A 10867-nucleotide genomic window follows, 5' to 3' on the forward strand; every position below is an offset into this window, starting at 1 on the left:
GTAGCTTTAGAGCTCTCATCTACTTAATATCCACAGATAGTGTAATTTCAAGCAGTATATTATGTGCAGTTTTGGTGAGATGGAAAAATATAATGGTACAATAAATTTTTACCCATAGCTTAAAATAATCTATTATGTAGCAAAGACTATATGATAAGAGATTTTATTTGCAAATGTGTAAAAAAGAAAAAAGTTTAGGCCTTTATCTGTTTGGGTTTTATTACAAAATTCTTATTTGAAACTAGTGCTTTTTGGCTGAGATTTGTTTTAGAATAAAAAAGCAATGATGTACACCATTTTAGCAAGTGGATTTCCTACTGCATAGGCTAGCCTAAAGGTTTCAAAGCCCCTGAATAATTAACAAGTGCTTACAGGAAGTAGCTCTACAAGGAGTTGATTCACTAAAGGAGGTTTGGTCAGCCTTAATAAAGGCAGGGACCTTGGAGGGTGATTGCAAGTCAAGTAGAACACTGGAACAAGGACAGAAAAGGAAATAGTAGACCCAAGTTGATTGCCATCCCCTACTGAACTTTGCAGGAGAGAGATCCCATCTGGTTCTGCCCATCCCAGCATCATTCCTGCTGTAAGTACTTCATCAAAATACTTTTAACTGCATTCCTCTGTGGAAAGAAACTGCTTCATCAAAACTGGGGGTAAAGCTCAAAACACTATATGAATGTTAATTGGTCATAGGTTTCAAAATTTCTTCTCAGCTAAATTGCTAAGTGATCTGAGTTTATTTAATATCCAAACTCAGGTTTTAAATCCAGTACTCATGCTTGTTGATTCAGTTGTTCAATGTGACACTACTCAAGATTCTACTCAGCAAGACCTACATGTATTGTAAGCAAATCTGTAATGTCTGTGTCTCCTCATTTCCCTCAGATAAAGAAAATTCCCAGTTCTTTGTGCTCATCGCATTCTGTCTGTTTCAAGATCCTGACAGTGTAACTTACTTTGCCTGACCTTAGTAATTCTTGTTTGGTTGACACATCGTGGCAAAATGTCTATGCATTGTGGAAATTTGCACCTATATCAGCAACTTGTTACAGTGCAGATACTGCAACACGCATATCAATCAACAAGGCCCGTGGAAAAGAAATATCTATGGACAGATCCTTGCTAGATGTTTCAGAGATGTTTATTTCCCCAGCCGCATGGCCGGGGCGCTGCCGAGGAACTGTTACAGTCACAGGACCCGAGGGTCCTTCTCTGCGCAGGAAACACAAACCAACCAATGGGGAACGAAGCTGACCAGGGCCAGGGAAACCCCGTGTCTCCCCCCAGGGCCCCTCTCCCAGGACCACATGGCAGGGGGGAGGGCTCCAACAACTTGTGGCTGACCAAATTTTGAAAAATAAGATAGCCCTGAGAGTGACTTCTTATTTATGTTCCCTTATGAAGTAGGCAACAAACTAGAAGCTAAATGAAATCAAACATCTCCATTTTTCTGTCCATTCTCTTCTCTAAGTTTCAGTAAAGCACGGCAATGAGTGATTTACTTGATTAACTTGTCAAATGGGTAGAAGAAATGGCTAGTTAGCTATACCTATTATGTTGATAGAGGTAGGGTTCCAAGACATCTCTTCTGTGAAAGAACTAAAATGATTAATTCTGAGATTAAATTAACAATTTCTAATGTCATGTATATACAGAAGCAATAGAGCTATTAAAGAAAATGGTGTTAAGAAAGGAACTTGACCCAAATTTATCCCTAGAGTAGTTTCAACAATTAGAGAAGAGTCATGCTAGGAATAAAGCTGACCTCCCATTTTAAATCTCAGGGACTTTTAAAGGCAGTAGAAAAAACAGTGAAATTACAGATGTTATTTATGTAACGGTGTGATTCAAGACATATGCTCAAGTGTTCGGTTAGTGTGATGGAGCTCAAGACCCTGCACAGAATAAGGACTTTAGCAATTATGAGTATTTGGCAGTTTATTGAGGTGGTACCCAGTACTGTGGTGAATATCAGACAAGGAAATGGTCATCTAGACATGTTTGAGAGCAAACTAAAAATAATATAACTCTGCAATAACTTGTAACAGAGAGGGTTGTATATTACCGGTGCAATCCCAAAGAAGATACCATTTAAAATGCTTCGGAAATAATTTGTTTGCTTTCTCTTTGGCTGATCTTGCATGTAAGCAGGATAAGAGGTTTTCAGGAAGCATTAGAGGTTGAAAGATTCTTGTAGGGACTGACAACATGGAAAGTGAAAAACAGTAAGGGACTTTTGTGAAGGACAAATTGGAGACTGCAAGGTACAGCAATTCACAGGGCAGCTTTTCTTTCAGTGTTTGCATGAGGAAAAGCGTAGGGCAAGGAGGAGGTAGATAGCTCTCAAGCTCTCTGATGAAGTGCAGATCTCTTGTAGATATTTTAACTGGACATAGCTTCTGCTAGATATTTGCTTAGTCTTGATGAGCATATCTGGGAGTTGTGGTTTGCTTTGTATCTCCTCTACAGTGTGGCAACAGCAATCACCTAGCAGTGGAGGCTTGTCCTCTGCTGAACAGTGCCCATCATTTCCCAGGGCTGGCCACTCTGATGCTGAGTGCCCCAAAGAAGCCTGTTCAATCTACCCTTTGTTTGTGTTGGCAAACATGACTCCTTCCCTCCACTTATTTGGAGGCAGAAGGTGGGTCCCATCCAAAAAACACAGCAATTGGCACATTGCTCATGCATCATCCTATTGCTGGAAAAAAACTGCATTTTGTTGGTCTCACCTTTTTATCCTTTTTTATCCTCTTTTAAAAATTGTTTTGAATTTCTGCTGTATCTGCACCTTGCTGATATCACAAGCTTCATACTTAACATCTCACACACACTATTTCAGCCCTCAGGCTGGAGAAATCCCTCCCAGGACAGGGTCAATTCCCCAGTTACTAGACATACCTCTTAAAGGCATACAGTTCATGGAAAAGGTTACATTTCTCATCTACAGAGGGATACCACTTCCTAAAGAATTTTTCCAGTGGTCTCAAACTAGTGCACAAAAAAATAAATTTGTACGAACTCAGATCAAATGAGAGGAAAAGAGTACTGGAATAAAATAAGACTATGAAAAAATCCAGTAATGATGGGAGCCTCAGTTTCAGAAGCAGTTGTAAGAAATTTCATATACTTACAGCTGGAAAATAGCTGGAAGAGCTGGTGTTTTATCTTGAGCCCTGGTAGGCATTGAACAGCTTAATCCTTCAATTCTCAGAGATTTTTTCCTCATAATTACCAAGTAACAGTGCCACTGCCATGACCACTTACTACGCTGAGGTTCAATGTTATCAGAGGAACCACATAAGAGAAGACTGCGCAATTATCTATTCATCCATAGGGAATGATGGAAGAAGCAATGCAGACTATGTATTCCAGAATATAAGTGTAGGATGGGTGGATAAAACAATTTGCAGCTGATGAGATCTACTGGTATAATTAATTTCTGGGTCAAACTGAACATATCAGGAATCTAACCTAGTTTAGGTGAAAATTTTTCAGTATATAGGGTTTTTTAGAGAATATTCATTTTAGAAAGTCACATGCAAAATTCTGCTACTTGCTCCCTATTGGACATACCAGAAATAGGATTTTCTATTTATTCTGTAAGAAAGAAATTCCAAAGAATGAAGAAAGTCCAGCAGAACTTCTGGTTTTGATAATCTATTTTATGAAAAATTGCTCAGTTGGAACCTGCAAAAACATACCTTAATATAGGCAAAGAAGTTGCACAGTTAGGTTAAAAAAAAAAAAGCTCTATCTCCTATAACAAGACATAACAATCTGCTGTTCAGACATACAAACAAATCCAAAACCCAACCTAAAGTGAAACCTACAGTCACTGCTACAAAAAAAAAAAAAAAAAAAAAAAAAAAGACAGAAACCTCTCTCCATGAATGTCTGTCACTTGAAGTCGAAGATGTGTAAAAAATGCTGCCCAGGCACAGCAGGCGTGTCAGAAGTGACCATTAAAAAGATCTCAGATAATGAAGTATTCTCTTCCCCTTGACAGAGATTATGAACATGAATGAATGACCTGGCTGATATTACTTGGTTTGAAAGAGTTCAGAACTGCCTGTTGAGCTATTACTTACTAGTGGATGTCATGGACAAAACCAGGACCACAATGCATCAGCCCTGTTCATGATAGAGTTCTACTGAGACCATTTAAAATGTATTTGCCCCCAAATACACCAGATATTTCCATTTTAACATATTATATGCAGCTTTTTTATAAGTAGTGAATAGCCTATTGATCACAGTTATTTGATGACACACTAAAAGTTGTAATACAAATCTGGAGTTACTTCTAACAAAAAAGTGAGGTATTCTGGCTACTCCACACATGGGAGAAAAAAAAATTTATAAGTATTTTAATAAAATTCCTATTCACTCTTCTACAAGCCTTTAGCATTTTGATGTGCTGAAAAGAAAAACACAGCATTTCACAGAATGATATAAAAAAATATGAGAAAATATTTGATGTCAAATGGCAAAGCTTGTGGATTTATGTGTACCATTTCCCACTTGAAATTCTATTTAGTCATCTTTTGTTCATTCTGGAAAGAACTACATAAAATGTGTTGCCTTTATTTGTCTTTCACTGAAACAATTAAACCCTTACATTATAGAATGAAAAGGAAAAAGTACAATTCATTTTCACTTCTCAGAGAAAGTTGAAGATTTAAATCTATGGACTGTCTCTTAAATAGGCCTCATGTTTAAAATATGGCTCTTGCATATTTTGGACAAAATTTATGTGTCAATATACTATTCCCCAAAACAGATAGAAGACCATTCTGCAGAAAGAAATGGCTGGTGGTAGAAATGTCCAATAAATATCTAGGAACTGAAAATAACAGGAACATTTTTTATGTGTAACGCAGGACATTTTATGAGGGAAAGTTTTTGTAACATATACAGAATTACACACTAAGAATTACACACTATTTGCCCCTTACTGTTAATGGAAGCTGTTCATATCACTCCCTGCATGTTACACTGAAGCTAGTTTGCTCCCCCAGGTCTAGCAGTTAAAACAAAGTATTACAGACTTTCAACTGATTTAGAACAGAGAGATAAATGGATGTTTAGCACACAGGCATTGCAAGTCACATTGGATGTCTGATCCTAAAACCCACTGAAGTCTGTGGGAAGCTTTCCATTGCTTTAAATGGGCTTCAGATCAGGCTCCCAGGGGGTCACTTGGCAAAGCCACAGTTAAAACATCTGACTGTTTGTATTACAAGCGTCCACTTTCACAGGGCTTTAAACTCAGTCATAAATATTCACTCTGGATTTAGCTCTTGCCATATTCTGCAGACCAGTTTTCGAAAGTGGGTTTGATAGTTCATAAATTATTATCTGCACAGGTTGCATTCTTTTAGTGGGAATACACATGTGGCTCCATAGAGACTATTTATTCGTGTATATATATGTGTGTGTGAGTGCTTGCATACTGAATGCAGAAACATATGCTGAACAGCACAGCACAGTGAGATGTTTGCCTCCACAGTAGCCTTAGAGCCTCTCCCCTTTTTTTGTTACATTAACACTTGCACCACCCCTGTGTGACAGTGGCCCCCCACTCCAGCTCTCCTCTGATACTGAGACCTGCGAAGAAATTTCGCCCCCTAAAGAAGCCTGTTTAAGTGTGCATCAGACTGTGCTCTGCAGGCTCCCTCTGTAGGCAAAGGAGATCAAGTCAATGCAGTATATCACATCTAGAGTGAATCGTCCAAGCCTGAGATACCAGACAGAAAACTGCTCCCTAACCTCTACAGATGTATGGACTAGATCTTCACTGGTTATAATGGTGAAGTGGATTGACCCCAGCTGGATGTCAGATGACCTCCAAAGATGCATTATCCCTTCCCTCCTCAGCTGGACAGGGGAGAAAAAAATATAATGAGGGGCTCATGGATCAAAATAAGGACAGAGAGAGATCCCTCGCTAGTTACCAGTTACCAATAAAATCAAAGTAGGATAATGAGAAACAAAAAAACAAACAAAAAAAAATCCAAAAGAAAAAACCCCACCTACCCACCCTTCTCTTTTTCCCAAACTTCATTCCCAGTATTCTCTACCTTCTCCCTCAGCAGTGCAGGTGGAGGGGGAATAGGGGCTGTCATCAGTTCATCACACGTTGTCTCTGCTCCTCCTTCGTCCTCTAGGGCAGGTCACTTCACACTCTTCCCCTGCTCCAGTGTGGAGTCTTCTATGGGCTTCAAGTGGATCTCTGCTCCTCTGTGGATCTCCACGGACTGGTGGGTCACATTCTGCCTCACCACAGGCTGCACCATGGGCTGCAGGGGAATCTCTGCTCTGGCACCTGGAGCACTTCCTCTTGCCCTTTCTGCACTGAACCTGGTGTCTGCAGAGTTTTAGCTCTCCCATATTCTCTCTCCCAGCTGCTGCTGTCCATTTTTTTCTTAAATCTGTTATTGAAGAGGCACTACCACCATCACTGATGGACTTGGCCTTGGCCAGTAACAGGTCCATCTTGGGGCCGGCTGGAATTATCTCCATGGGACATGGTGGAAGCTCCTGGCAGATTCTCACAGAAGCCACCTCTGTAGCCCCCCGCTCCCCTCCACCCCTTCCCTCTTCTCCCAAAACCTTTCTATGCAAAACCAATACACTGTAATGGGATCTTAGAAAATTAGTTCCCAGCTTTAATTTATGTCTTTTAATCTTGAATGGACTTCCAGCTGTGACGTTTGCCTCTGTTGCCAGAAAACTGGCTGGAGCTACTCATGCTCATTGTAAAGAGGAGCAAATAACTGAAAAACAGTGCAGTGAATAACTTTTTATCCTGTTCTCCGCTGCCCACATTTTTGTGAATTCCTACTGTCCCATCTGCTTCACTTCACAGGGATTGTTTCTAGGGAGAACTGAGGTGGTGTTGTTGCTTCAGTTCTAACATGCATTTCATAAAGCAACTGATTTGGATAATGGTGTCCCAAATTCATAATCCTCCAGACTCAGAGCAAGAGTAACGATCAGTTGAATCTGAGGACGTGAGGTACTCATCTCCGATACCCTGTGTCAAGAGCAGACACCCACTATGCAACAGTACCTTGACTTTGAGGGGGCACTTGGGTCTCAGAGGGAGTAGAAGAATTGTTCAATTGTTCAATTGTAGTAGAAGAATTGTTCAATTTCTACAGAGCAAGCTGTGCCATCTGCTAATGTCACTCCTCTAAGCTGCACGTAGCTTCCTACCTCTTTAGGAATCTTCTCTAAACTAGAGTGGGTATCCAGGAGCAGTGACTGCCTGCTGTGTGGTGAATAGTTGCCCGAGGGTTTGCTGTCCCTCAGGGCAAGTATGAGACAAGTATGCTTTTGGGAAGCATTGGGTCACCTCAGCTGTCCACAATGGCCCAGGATCACTTAGCAGATTGACTGTGCAAAATGTGGTGAGGGGTCCACACAGACCCTGGCTAGCTCAGCACCTGGGAGCAAGTAGCAGGCTGCCATAGTGAAGGTGTGGTAAATCCATGCTAGATACCAGCCTGCAGCTCTGGCACACTGCGATCCTCCTGTCCCTCTAGACAGAGCTTGCCCTGTGCTCTCCTGAATTGGATTGCTGGGATAAGCTGAAGAGGAAATGCAGTAAATTAAGCCTGGCTGTGAGAGACCTACATAGCTCAGAAGGTATGGTCATTGTGAAAACAGAAGTATCATTAGACCCAGCTTCAGCCTTAATTTATTCCTTGGTCATAAATGGAAAACTTGGGTTCCTTTGTCACATTTTTTTAAGAGTACTAACCTTCTTCCAAAATGCTTTGGAAACAGCTCTTTTTTTGTTTCAGCGGCATATTGACTTGTTCTACTCTTTATCAAGTACCAGTACCCATATGAACATTTTCCGGATAAATCCTTCAAGATCCTTTTCTCTTTTGTATCTCACTAACTCTGTCCCTGGGATTAAACTACCGTCTTGTCTCCTCAGTCAGTTCTGGGAACACACATTAGCACAAAATTGCGTGACCTATGCTTTTGTCACCTAGCTGGTTAAATGAGGTAGGTGTCAGTTTAATTGCAAATCTTTGAGGGAACAGACTTGAAGTACACACCTTGGGGTGTGTAAATTCTCAAGGTTTTATGCTCTTTACAGCCTTTCAGTGGGGCCTGTAACAATGACTTTGAATTGACTGACAGTAGTATGCGCTGTACAGCAGAGTTAAAATGGTAGCAAAAGTATTTTATTGTTTTACTTTAAAACTGATTACTGGGTAAAATGTAAATATTTAATGTAAACATACTTTCATTTTCAGATGCATATGGCAATTGAAATCTAAAAAGTTGAAAAGGCTAAATATCTCTTATGGAAAGTAGGCTCAAAGTTGTGGAGGTCAGGGTTTGGTTTATTGGTTTGCTTTACTTTGGTTTTGGCCTTTACATGAAGGAAAAAAATGTCTTCAATGATAATTCTCTACGCAAAATTAGAGGCAGAAAGCACACTTACATGATTTCGGAGGCCTCATGCTTTAATGCAATAGATGATATTGTACTCTGTGTGATTAAGCAAAAACGACCCTAAGCATCTTTAGTGCTTATATAGTGCTATCTATTCTGCATCAGCCAATGATTTAATCAACTGTGACTATAGCCAGACAGTAAACATATGTTACTCCTCCCCCAAAAAGCAGTAGATCTACCCTTGTTTGTTGATTCAAGTGCAGTGTACACTCCAACATTATTAGCCAGTCACCCATGCTTTTAAATACAGAGAAGATCTATTTGCTTGCAGAGAGAACTGCAAATACTTACAGGGTAGAGAGGAGACCTGAAGAAGAAAGGTGGCAATTACCCACCTGAGAATGGGAATTATTTTCAGCCTGTAACTATACTGTTTGCTTTTTACAAGAACACTTTTGGCAAGAAAGCAGTGCCTTGTTTTGCTCCCAGAAGCACAGCCTGCTGAAAACTACACTGTGGAGCAATAAAGCCATTGATACACTGATGCTGTAACATCATTTTCTGGGAAGTCACTTGCTTGAGGGCATGTTTCACAGCATGGCACTACAAAGCTGTGGTTACTTTTGGTGATATGAGTATTACATATAAATGCACTCAGCATGCAACAAACTAACCACAAAGAAGACAGACAGGTTTGTTCTCCAGTATTTTTCTGTTTTTCTTTCTTAGTTTTCTCCAACGCACAGAGGTGCTTGATGCTCCCTTTATTGCACAATTTGTATTCCTTTCCCACCCACTTCTAAATTCAGTGTCACTTAATCAGTGGCTATGCCATGAACAGGGACTAAGAGTAGGATTTTCCAGGGTTTGCACAGCTAACTCACAATGATTATAGGTTATATCCCTGCAGTGAATGACATGTCCTGCATTTAAATCCAGCTCTTCTCAAGGCCATGCTAAAAGTGGTGGGATTCTTATGTCACACCAAACACTGGAAGCACCCAATCTGTACTCTCTTCCGTGTTACTTTTCGTAGTGGTGGCTTCACCCTCTTGTTCTTTGAAGCAAAAGAGGGAGGCTTTTCTCACAATTTCCCTGAGAAACATGGACAGGAAACTGTCAAAACTGATTCTGCATTTGTATCAGACTCACAAGGCCTATTAAATTGCAATTGCTGCATAATTTCAAAGATGTGTTACTGTTTTCCCTCTCTTGACGTCAGTGGGACTGCCAAAGCTAAGATCTGTATTTGTCAGAGACAGGTACAAGTCATAGTCTTGTACCTGTGAAATGTGAACCTCAGTATCTACCCTCAGAGGTACTCAGTCCTGCACTGTGACTTTTCTTGTGATTGCTCAGAGGAAAGGTGAGGCTGCAGCTCCATTACCCAAGTGTCATCTTAACAAGTGGTCTTTATAAGTGTCATATACCAGAATTTCCTTGGCTGCTATTTTGGTTTAGCCTGGAGGGTGAGGTTTTTCAACCTCATTTCAATCCCTATGGATGTAATTGAGCAAATCCTCCTGAAAACTGTCTCCAAAGGTATTAAGAACAGGAAGATGATTGAGAGTACAACAGCATGTACACAAAGGGGAAATCATGCTTGACCAATCTAATAGTCTTTTATGATGAAATTATTATCTTGGTGAATGAAGGGAGAGCCATGGATATTGTTTATCTTGAATTCAGGAATTATTTCAATATTGGACACTGCTTAGCATCCTTCTAGACAAACTGATGAAGTACAGACTAAATACATGCACAGTGAAGGCGATTAAAAATAACTGCTGGCCTCAAAATGTGACCAAAGTCCAGCTTGAAGCCAGTCATTGGAATTGTATCCTAGGGGTCAATACTGTGAAGAATACATTGTAGCATCTTTATTAGTCATCTGAGTGATGGGAGAGAACACTCCCTCAGCAGGTTTGCAGGTGATGCAAAATTGCAGGGTGGACTGGCTGATATGCTGAATGACTATCCTGCCATTTTGGGGAACCTTGAAGGGCTGGAGAAGTGGGACAGCAGGAATCTCATGAAATTCATCACTGGGGAACAAAAAGCCCTGGGAGGGATCATCTGATGCACCAGTTCACACTGTGGGGCACCTGACTGGAAACCAGGTTTATGAGAAAAGGCACGATGGTCCTGGTGGTGGGCACCAAGCCAGCAGTGCGTTCTCATGGCAAAGGCGGCCAGCTGCAGCTGGGACTATAGGAAGAAGAGTGTTGCCAGCAGTTAGTTCAAGGGAGGTGATCTTTTCCTTCTGCTCAGCCCTGTTTGGGCACATGTAGATTGCTAGGTCCATTCCTGAGGTCCTCAGTACAAGAGGGATACAGAGATACTGAAACAGGTCCAGTAACAGGGCACAAAGATGATTCAAGCATGGAGCATCTGATACAAGATTGTTCCTATTCTTTGGCCTGGAGAAGTTTTCACTACCAAAAAACTG

The sequence above is a fragment of the Aphelocoma coerulescens genome, chromosome 1A (assembly GCF_041296385.1).
Source record: "Aphelocoma coerulescens isolate FSJ_1873_10779 chromosome 1A, UR_Acoe_1.0, whole genome shotgun sequence".
NCBI lineage: Eukaryota > Metazoa > Chordata > Aves > Passeriformes > Corvidae > Aphelocoma > Aphelocoma coerulescens.